The following is a 10,446-nucleotide window of genomic DNA, read 5'->3' as shown; positions in this document are numbered from 1 at the left end:
GTCTGAGTGAAGATTTGTCATGTTTAATTCTTAGTGGAGCCAAAGGCTGACTGGCAGGGGTTCATTGCTTAGTTCTATCCGACTGGGCTCGTTTCCTAAGATCGCCACAGCGGTTAAAATCATTGGAACTCTCTCTGGTTCTTTCATTCTTCTTCTTCTTGAGAGAGAACGAGAAGATATAAAGAGATAGAAAGAAATACTTGTAGTAAACTGGAATTCTCCATTACGATCAACTGAAGGTGAGACAATCGACTCACGACAGTCATTATGTCATCTTCTTACCCACAATGCAGTTCGACTACTTGCTAATAGTGGCACCAGTAGGAATTTACCATTACTTAAAGAGAGCGATGAAGTGGCACTTTAGTCCTTTAGTCTGTCTAGCTCGCTCACCTACTCATCTGTAACCTCTACTCAAACAAATCAGCTTCCACAGCTTCAATTTTCATGCTAAACCACCATCAACAACATCGCACTTGTCTTGTAGATCTTGTAGATTGCTAAACGTCCAAGCTGAGTCTCTGCACAGCTGCCTCGTGTAGCTGCATTGCATTCTGGAACTTTGAGTACACTAGTGTCTCTTCTACTTGTACGCTGGATTTCTCATTAATACGATGTTGAAAGTCACGGGAAAATGGTGAGTGAGAAAAGTAAAACTGGCTCTTTTTTATTAAGAGGTAAAAACAGAACTTGACCATTATCATTTACGGTGAAGATTGTTGAACAATGTGCCCCTGTGACGTCAACCACAACCAGGAACAACAAAAATACCGCACCAACCAACAAATCAGCACCAGATTCACTAAACACATCACAAATATTTCAATATAAATATATTTAATGTCTTTCAGAGTGGAAGGTTCCTTTAAAGAGCCAGCATTTTGAAGCTTGTGCTGACTGTCTTCAAAATGCCAGCTAGTCTGCTCTGCTTTTCTTCCCCAAACGCAGGAAGTGTGTGTGGGGGAGCTTGTATCTGATCAGCCTTGGCCTCCTGACATCTATTAAGTCCTGAGACTTATATGGCCGGGATTCCCATCGGAACGGCACTGCTCAGAGTGCTCAAGCCAGTCATTCCCACCGGAACCTCAGAAAAGAAAGAGAACGGTTGCTGAAAAGACCAGAAATGACCAGAAGTTAGAGGGTGATGTATCTTTAACTTTCTTTCTTGTTGGCCAATTAAAGCGGATAAACAACTGTGATGGAAAAGAATGACCTCCTAATCAAATGGAATAGTTGCCCTGGATGGGCGAAATAGGTCAAAGTGATTTGGTGTTCTTTCTTTGCAGTGAATGCTTGTGGAGCCACATGGAGAAGGAGACAGAGCTGCATTTACAACCTGACAAAGCCTAAACATGGTGACACCCTCCCCTATTGGGCTGACATGAACACCTATCAAAGGACATAGTCATTTCGCAAGTTGAATAGACAGACGCGAAGGCGTCCAGAAAACAGCTACTTTTTTATAGCGTGTGAAAAAACAACTCCCTCGACGCATTCACTAAGACGTAGCCATGTATTAAAGTTAGGATATTTTCCTAAAGGGATGCTCACTGCTGTGGTTGCCACGATAAAGTTTGGTGCACGTCATTTCCACATGGGAATAATGACGTATATGTGAGTTGTTGGTTAATGAGGCATTTCTCAGCCTCTGGCAAAGAAAAAAAAGGGAACGTGTGAAAGAGCGGGTGACAATCAACGCCAAAACCGATGCCTCCGTTCAAACAGACAGGAAATGAATGTTGGCCAAATTAGAGCGTCCGAAAATAAAAGAAAGACGGCGTTGGCTTCTAATTGAACTATATGAAGTAGGCCTCTGGAAACCCCACGTTCGCAGATAAGAAAGCATGACTTCATAACTTGCACAGCTTCTAGCAAACATGATCATTTTTCACAATTGTTTCCATTGGCGTCAGCAGTAGTGCGTTCACGCTTTACACCTCGTGTTTATTGCGTCATGCCATTCGGCAGTGTACCTGCAAACACTCAAATACTACTGAAACCCCATCCGATCTATCCATCTGAGCCGCTCCCGGTGCCGAGCTAGGATTCGCATCATTTACCCTCAAACCTCAGCAACACCAAGAGAGAACCATGTGATGGACTCGTTCCAAATGTAGAACTGTCAAATAATATTCACATTCTTTTAACACGTCTTGACGTTTTCATGGAAAAATCCAGGTTTATCGCTCCATTACATGATTATGTTTTATTGCAATCCTTTCAAAGAAGGATCATGAAGGTCGTGGAGAGTTGGTGTAACAGGAGCGAGATGAAGCGCTTGGTTGAGAATCACAAGCGCCGTTCTGCCCTGGAAACAGTGTGTGCTACATACCCTTGCTTGTCTTGGAAACTTATGCATGCACACACACATTTCTGCTTGCCAAACTCCCCCCTGCTCACACCTGTAACCCAAGCACTCAGCAAGCATGAGCTTTCTAGCCTTGGACTTTTTTACAAGACTAGTCTACAGTAAACCTGTATGTCTGAAAGCATTGGGTGAATTTTTTTGGGCACATGATCCCAGTTCTGACCCACATCCAGGCAAGCTGAGCCGAGCTCTCTGCTGCCTACACAAACACACCACAAGCTGACTATGACCATGCTGGCTTTGTCCAGTTTATGTTTATGGACAGTGCCCTTACTGTGGAGGGACCATCAAAGGACATTAATAGCCATTAGCAGCCATTTAATATTGCGCCATAGCTGAGAGAGTTGCCAACTACTTGCTTTTATGCATCCAGAATTGCTGAGAGACTGAAGAAAAACCATGAGCCAAAATCACTGTAATAGATACCATACTTGATATTAGAGTAAACATAGTCAACTAGCTTGTATAAAGGGTCATACTGTGGAAAACTGGATTTTTCCAGCTTTCTTGATTTAATTCAAATTGTACCGCTCCCTCCCATGAACCAAATCAACCCATTTTGAAGTCTTCATGTCTGTGGTTAGGGACAGTCAGCACAGTTATTGATGAAGGATGGGTCTGTAAATGATTGTTCAGTATGAGCACTGATATGGAAGGAGGTTTATCAGTTTTACACATGCTATAGGTGGAAGCATGGAGTGTCTGATTTCCCATGTGAAGAATCTTGATCTGCTTCCCTATTTATGCTTTGTCCTTCAATCTTTTATTCCTCACTGTCTCATACAGTCTCTGTTTCCTAGCCATTCACTTCCCCCGGCATAAATGATTAAGCACGTCATTACTGATAGCCGATATGACTGCGGTACAGTGGCTCGAGGAGGCAATGGAAAGACAGAAAGACACTTTGTGGTCACTGCTGATGTCATCAGTCTGAGTCCTCTTAAAGAGTAACTAGTAAATGCAACATTTTGTTTGTAGTGCACTGAAACATAAGATCGTTACTGATCTGTCTAGACGTTTATAGGATCTGTTAAAAGCATAGACAAAAAATAATGACATTATGAAGGAGTTGGGTTATGGATCTGCAAAAATGTGTATTGAATAAATGGAGTACTACTGGATATCTTGTCTCTGACTGCATGGAAGCCATTGAGCCACAGCGCAGTAGTCCAGAAGTTACTTAGAGATTTTCGGCAAGATAAAATTAAACAGTTCAATCAAGGTCTCACAACTAGGACGTGAGGGTACACAAGCATGATGGCACACTGTGATATTGTGTAGATATACTGTTAATTCTAAATAAAATGCATTTTTTAAAACACTCAAGACACATTTATATCAGATTTATATCGAATCATTTTTTAAATTGAGATATGTCTCCCCGGTCCACATTTGACTACCAAATTCCTTCCCAATAAATCATACTCTTGAGAAAGGACATTAACGGCCATTAGCAGCCATTTAATATTACACCGTAGCTGAGAGAGTTTTGTAGAGTAAGTGGAAGTTGGTCATAACGTTACTTCCCCCAGCTTCGTGGTGGATGTCACTCTTGACCTATCTCCATGGAAGAGGTTACTCCACCCCTGGCTTCCTTGTACCTTGTGTACACTTTGCCTGAAGGACCCTTTTATACTTTGTCTTAAACTTAGTCTTAGTTTAAACTTAAACTGGGCACCAGACATTTTGTGTGTGTGTGTGTGTGTGTGTGTGTGTGTGTGTGTGTGTGTGTGTGTTGGGTTGTCTTGGGTTCTGTCATGATACTTGTTGAGATGGGTTTTGTTTTTGTTTACATTTAGTCTGGTCTCTGTCATTGGTTTATTTCCTAAGTGGGTCTAATCATGTTCCAATTGGTTTGTCATGATATACCCTCTTGTGTCTTTTAGTCTCTGCTAAAGTAAACAAAAGTAATTGAAGTAAACAAACAGAGCACTTGTCTAGAGTGTTACTACCGTCGTTCTTGTTCCTGGTTTGGTCTATATTTCTGAGCTCTACTTTGTTTCAAATTTGAATTTTTTGTTTATATCTTTAAATAAATCCTCTGAACATGCACACTCACTTGCTAAGTCTTCATTGGTACAGTTATGAGTTGATGAGTTGGTACCATGACACCATGAATATTTGTTGGTGTTCCTTGCCTAGTTACAGCAGCCCCCCCTTCAGTTAACCACAGTTTTCAACTCTCATTAAAACTTTATGTCCTCATCATCCTTGACATGTACGGTCCATGTTTATCCCTAAAGGACGAAGACACCGAAGGCTTCATTCTTCTAGAGTTGATGCCAGGCCTCAGGCTTTCTTAGATCCTCTGTTGATGTGGTGTAAAAAATAAAGCTGTTGATAGTAATTAGCCATGGCAATTAGCCCTGCGTTCTTCATGCTTGATTGATGGGAAATGACCTGGTGTGGTGATCGGCCATGCCTCGGGTCTGAACCAGCCCTCCTGTCCTTCATTCAACAGCACGTCTAATTAAACAGAACCGGCATTCTTTTCTTCTTTTTTTTTTTTATTTGTCTGAGCACATTCTTTACATTCTGGATTTGGTTTGTTGTTCATGACAGATTGTAGTTATTTATCACTGCCTGGCTGATTCACCGTGTTATTAAAGATCGTCGTCGGTTTACCCCTTTGTTGGTTTCTTCGCCCGAGGGATGCCCGCATTCCAGATAGCTGAAGAATTAAAGAATGTTCTGGAAAGAGTGAGTGCCTCGTTTTATGGGCAGTATAATAAGTCATTTGGGGAGTGTGAGCTTGCAAGCGTATCGGAATTGGAAAACGACAGTGGAGACGCAGCGGAGAAATATGCAGCCACAGCAATTTCTTTTCAACAAAGAAAAACTCATTAAACAGGAAGGAAAAGGCCAATATGCTCTATTATGCACCACTAACTGGACTATACAAAGTGTGAATAAAAGAATCTATTAGACTTTAGTGATCAGGAAGGGCATGTGGGGGAAAAAAAACCCCAATTCCAGTCCATCGCCATGTACCACAATGTGAAATGGTATTTTACATGTATGGATGTGCTTCTTTGTATCTGCCAGTAATATTTAATGCCTGGCTGATTCGGTCATGTGACTTGGTTGTAATTGACATATTGGCCTTTTAAAATAATTAAATAAATAAATAATTATTAGACTGATTTTCAATAGAGTATTTTCCCAAAGCTGTACAATATTATGCAGAAAATATGGATCTAGTCCTAGACGTGTTATGAAACAGAAGTCATTGCATTGAATTAAATGCACACAAAGATAATCCTAGCAATTTTTTTCTTTTTAGCAAGGCAGATAAACAGCATAACCTAGAGCTTAGTCACAAATAGGCCAGGATTTTTGTCCATTGTATTTAGAACATAGTCCTGTTGTAAATCTAAGCATGATTTAAGGAATAAAACACAATGGAGCGTCTTGTTAGAGGAAAATAATCAATGACACGGTGGTGTGATTTCGTGAAATCGGTTTTCCAATAGCAAAATCATTTGCGTTACTCTGCCTTGTAAACATTAGCTAACATTGAGTTAGTCGACCGTAAATGTGTGCATATTTCGCTCTAACATTCAATTAATCAGCGTTAAATTTGCACAACAATGTAGCTCAAAACCAGCACCACGTGGGGGTTCATTTAACTCATGAAGTCATTACAGAGATCCTAGAACTGGAACTGTTGACAATTTGATGTTGGTGAGTTCTGAACGTAGCGGATATCTTCAGTGCTTTCTTCATCAAGCTTGAACGGCCAATCGCCTGCTGAGAGGTGAGAAGCCGCTAGCGCCCAAGCTAAAATCAATAGCCACCACTCAAGCTTCATCAGTGCAATTTAATACCTCTTAGGGGATGCTGGCTCAAGGTCCAGTGTTAGACAGATCTGTTCTGACAGTGCAGTTTGGTCAGGCAGCACTAAACACACACACACACACACACACAGACACACACAGACACACACACACACGCTTCTTTCCTCATCTTTTCCACTGCCATTCTTTAACACATACACAAACACACTAAAGACAGCTTCACACTGTATGGTTTTGGTCCGAATTTTCAGAAAATTCGCACATCACAAAGTTTTTTTTATTTATTTGTGTGTTGATATCAGCTGTAATATGATAACCGGTGAGCAATTTTATTTCATTGCAACCAAAGAGCTGACAAGGTTTGGCAGTGTCTGAATTTTTGGATTAAAATCTCAGAGTGTGAATGTTGCTACGTTACTCATCTAAAAATCCACCAGCAGGTGGCTGGCAAAGAATTACGCAAAACTCACGGCACTGCTACAAATACTGTAGTCCCAGCAAAACGTTAACAAAACATGCTAATGAACAGAAAAATATCCTTACTACCCCAAGCTCACTTTAAGAATGTTTGTGTTTATGCCAGCATGATGATTTCTGAATTGCGCTAATTAACGATGTAAGCATGGTATAGTAATTTTCTTTAATTGCAGGTCTATCGTTAGAGGATCTTTATTGTACAATCTGACAAGAAGAACACACATTCTCACAACCTGTTATAGATTTCAGCTTAATGCATTCACTTCGTTATTTCTTTCACTTTGTCTGCGAAAGGAGAATGTATAGCTATCTATAGCCTATGAATTTGTTGCCATAACAAAATCCTGGAACGTTCTATACATTTGAATACCGCCAAGTTAGAATCATCATGATGGTGCATTATCGCTCTCTCTCTCTCTCCTGTCAATCACAGTGACACTAGCCAATCACAGGTGTTGGTGAGCTCATGTATGCGGAAGAGGGCTGATAACACAGTATGATGTTGCGCTGTAACTCATGAGGGGCAGTAAAATCTTTTCCCAATCCAGACCAGATTAACATTTTAAGACTCAAGAAGAAAAGAAATATGGGCGAGTAGGGAATCTATTCAACACAAAAATGCTGTTAATCAAAACTAGTGCCAGTAGATGACTGGATCACTCTTCAGCCATTGGGTGTTCTGACAGAACACACTCACAGATATGTTAGTACCATGCTGTTCTCTGAAGTTGATTTCTTAATTGATAATAGTAGTAAACTCCTCATTATTCTATATGGACAGCTTTCTCATTAGTGTTTTATTTATTTATTTATTTAGTCTATATAGGTATACCGCTGTGCACCGTCCATCCCCTGATTAAATTGTTTAAATGACTGAGAGAGCCTCCCGCTGGTCCTGGACCACGTGTTGGCATGAGTAGTGCAGTGGTGATGGAGGCCTCATGAAAGGAATCCAGCGCTCAGTTCGGCACAAATCTCCACTCATCCATCAAACCGTGCCGAGTACCACTACTGCGACTGCATCCTGCTGCGGACCAGCACCATGATAACGAGAAAGCAGCAAACCAGATGTGTGTGTGCGCGTGTGTGTGAGGACCTTCGAATGCATCCATGCTTTAAAGTGGGTTGATAATGCATGTGTTTGTGGAACAGAGAGGCTTATGGGTTATGTGAGACAGGTAATCGATAGAAGAACCCCAAACCTATGACCACATTGTGCCGTTCAGTAGGGGATAAAGACGAACCTCCACCTGAGATGCAGAAATTACACTTCAACACTTTATTTTATAGAGTGACTCTTGTAACTTTAAAGCTTGCTAGCTATTTAGCTATTTACGTTTAGCTAATTGAATGACAATCCCCTCTCTGGAACACTAGCCAACTAGTTGTATTTTTAAGAAAGTAGGTATTTAACATACTCCAATGACAGAATTTTGTTGTAATGCTAGGTAAATATTTATTAACACACTTACCCAAGAACCAGCTAGTTTAAAATAAAAATCCAATCTTTCACATGAGCATGACAGCAATGTGATACCATGTGATCACTGTGTAAGCCAACAGAGCAGTATCTATCAGGAAGGACCATTTGGGCAGGAGGGAATAACAATAACAGAAATGACAAGTGAACACAAATGACAAGAAGAAAAATAACAAATTACAGAAATGACAAGAACAAAAATAAATTACAGAAATGACAAATTACAGAAATGACAAGAATACAAATAAAAAATAACCAAAATGACAAATTACAGAAATGTCAAGAACAAAAATAACAAATTACCAAAATGACAAGTTACAAAAATGACAATTTACCAAAATGACAAGAACAAAAATAAATTATAGAAATGACAAATTACCAAAACGACAAGTTCCAGAAATGAGATGTAAACAGAAATGAGAAATTACAGAAATGAGAAGTTCCAGAAATTAGAAATTAGCAAGTAAAAAAAAAGCAAGTAATCAGAAATAAGTTAAAGACATGTAATGACATAAATGGCAAACAGAAACAACAAATTACAGAAATGAGAAGTAAAAAGAAATAACAATTTTTAAAAAAAAATGCACCGCTACATACATCAGACTGTAACTGCTTGATGTAATTGTCCAACTATGTCTTAGTACATCATAAGGGAAGTCATACTAAAAGCACACAAAGTGCACCATGGACACCACATCCTGGGTCATGTGACTACACCGTATCATCTTAACAGTTCCTGTGGCATTTAATTATAAAACCATCGTCATTACCCTTTTTCCTGTTCTTTTCACTTTTTTTTTTTCCAATTTTGCACCATCCATCCAGAAACACACCCTGTAGTGTCGGGTGTGGTTTACCGCTGGTCACCGGAAGGTCAGAGTCAAAATCAATGAGGAAACAGCAACGCTGAGAGACGTGGAGAAAGAGAACGAGATGCACCACCGGAGAATTTTTTTGATGCTTTTTTCATAAGAGAATTTTTCAGGATGTTTTACTTTTCCACATGAATTCTTAGTGAGACAGTGCAGGACATGGGAACGAGGACCGAGATGGGGAAAAAAAAGAAAAGAAAAAAGAATTGATCGTAATAGAGACGGAAAGAGAGAACAAGAACAAATGTGCGAGAGAGGCAGAGAGGGAAGAGAACGCATGCCACTGCGTTGCGCTAAGCCAGGATACAGATCAAATGGAGGTATAGGTTTTATTGAAAACATTTGTTGTGCGAAGCAGAATTCCACCCATTTCCAATGACATTCATATGTGCACATATTAAATTCTACATACTAAACAGAGAGAACGAGCCAGAATGAGAGAAATTCGAAGCTAATATCTTGCAAATGCTATTTATGAATAATAACTCTTAGTTCTAGCCTTGCTGCCAGATATTGATTCCTAGAAAAATGACCTTGGAATTGTTCATCAGCGTTAGCCTTAGTAGTCAGAGCTACGCTTAAACGTGATGCGTTATGATCTATAGAATCATTTCCAAAACCAGAACCACGAGACCGCAGCATTGTGAGAAAACCCCGCCTTCAGAACAATCCGTTGTGTTCGGCTGCAGTCTTTGCCATCCACTGTGCATTGTGAGCATGTTAGCAATACAAATCTGTATTTTGACTATACATGCGGCTCTGTTAACACGTCCTCTTATCCAGAAATGAATTCCCAGTCTATTTTGGTGCTGACAGGACAACCCAATTCAGCCAGTTTTTAGAGATAATGGATGAGCTTTGTAGGTTCTTTTGAGATGAAGTCGTCAGCCAGTTGGCTGTCTCGTAGTACAACTCAGCGGGGCTTTGAACTATGGCTCATCATCACAGGAAAGGACACAGGGCCAAACGAGAACAACCCGCTGGTCACTATTCATACCTCGTTTTGAAATTTCACCACGTCGTTCATCAAGAAGAAATTACAGAATACTACGAGGTATTAAAAATAGAGGACGCTAATCCGATCCAGACGCTGCAATTGTCCGTGCGATTGGTGAAAGCATCCTCCCTCTATCTCTCTTTTCCCTCAATATCCAAGCTCATTTTCTATAGCACCATCAACCATCAACACAATATAGCAGAAAGGATGTCGCTTCAGAACACCTCAGGGGGGTTTCTTTAATGTTTTTCTCCCCCGTCCACTCAATCCCGTCGTCTTCTTACACTTTCAACCCAAGAGAGTGGCTGATATTACAGATTTACCTCATGGGGTTTTGTTTATGAGATCTCAGAGTGAAATATTAGCACCACTAGGTGTTAGCCACTATCTTGGGAGATCTTGACAGTTCTTTTTTTTTCCCCCCCTTGCGCTCTCTTCTGTGAAGCAGTTTTTGT

Source organism: Ictalurus furcatus, chromosome 15, assembly GCF_023375685.1.
Source record: "Ictalurus furcatus strain D&B chromosome 15, Billie_1.0, whole genome shotgun sequence".
NCBI classification, from domain to species: domain Eukaryota; kingdom Metazoa; phylum Chordata; class Actinopteri; order Siluriformes; family Ictaluridae; genus Ictalurus; species Ictalurus furcatus.
Note: the sequence above shows the minus strand (reverse complement) of the source record.